This window comes from Penaeus monodon, chromosome 28, assembly GCF_015228065.2.
Source record: "Penaeus monodon isolate SGIC_2016 chromosome 28, NSTDA_Pmon_1, whole genome shotgun sequence".
Taxonomy (NCBI): Eukaryota; Metazoa; Arthropoda; class Malacostraca; order Decapoda; family Penaeidae; genus Penaeus; species Penaeus monodon.
In genome coordinates, this window is record NC_051413.1 from 17,445,236 (window position 1) to 17,446,546 (window position 1,311).

The window sequence follows — 1,311 nt, forward strand, 5'->3', positions numbered from 1 at the left end:
CCTTCTAAAAACCTTCTACATCTTTGTTACCCTTTTGGGTTTTTGAAAAAAAGCATAGTAAATTATATTGTCTTTCTCTTTGGGTTTTATATCCTTTTTTTTTTAATATAAAATTTAAAATATAAAGGGCAATGAAAAAATTTTCTACCGATCTGGGTGGACGGCCCGCTAGATTGCACGGGGGTTTTTCCCCGGGCCCAACTTTTCAAAATTTGGACATTTAAGGGAAAAAATTTTTTGGAAGTACGCGTGCCTTCCTTCCCGATTTTTTGTTCTTTCTGTAATGCGTATGTATTTGCATGGCCATAATAAAGATGACTAAAGGGCCCGGGTTTAGGTAATGATTGCTAAGTATAGGGAAGGGCACACGACGCGGAACCGACATTTGAGACGCACTGCCAGGGCGGCCCTTCCCAGCCCTGAAAACCCCCCCACTTTAGGGGCCCTTTAAACTCCCCGGGGGATTTTCACTGTCGCCGCCATGGCGACAACTCCCTGGGCCCTTCCCCCTCCGCAGCGCCTGGCTCTGCTTGGGGCCCGGCGCTGCCTCGGTTCCCCGCTCGCCGCTCGGGGAACCCAACCCTTTCAAAGGCCAGGGGTGGGTCCGTGATCCTGGCGCTTGGTGTTGGGCTGATCGGCTCTCCCTGGCCCCTTTATAGCCCACGAGGGAAATTTCCCCAAAAAGGGGGCTCTGACCCGGTCACGGGGGAGCACTTGGGCGCCCCCGCGAGCGCTAAAGGCGGCTTTGGGTCGGGCTCGGCGACCTCGGCGGGCTTTGGCGCCTTGACCTCCAAAATTAGGGCCGATGTTGAGGAAACCGTCCCTTACGCCCGGGAGGGAAATAAAGGGAAGAGGTTTCCCGAAAGACCCCTGATGCCTTTCCGTCTGCATAGGCCGTACCTCTGCCTGTCCGAGCGATTTTAAAAGGGGTTTCCCGCACGCCCTCTCTTTAGGCCTTTTCCCCCGGGGACATTTTAAATTTTCCCCGTATCCAAAGCCCCCCCAATGTTAAAAAAAGTTTTAAAATCAGACATTTTCCGAATTTCCCCAGCCCGCGTCCCCCCCTTCCCAAAAGGGGGTGGGCGGGGGTGCTACTGGCCCAAGCTTCCCGGCCTGAGCTGGGACATGCCCCCCGGGCCTGCCCGGGGGGAGGCAGACCCGGCGAAGCCCGGCAACATGCTCGTCCCCAGGGATTACCTCAGAAGCAGCAGAACCCAAGTGAGTCTGGCGCCAATAGGGGGGGGGAGGGTGCGCTTCACTCTGGAAAAAAGCTGCCCAGCGTTGTTTTGGGCATATACAGTCCTGAACTCC

General features: G+C 54.8%; 1 pseudogene; it reads left to right on the forward strand.

Moving 5' to 3' along the window:
• The first annotated feature begins 481 nt into the window (after window positions 1-481).
• LOC119591083 overlaps window positions 482-1,311 on the forward strand; it is a 3,055-nt pseudogene continuing 2,225 nt past the window's right edge.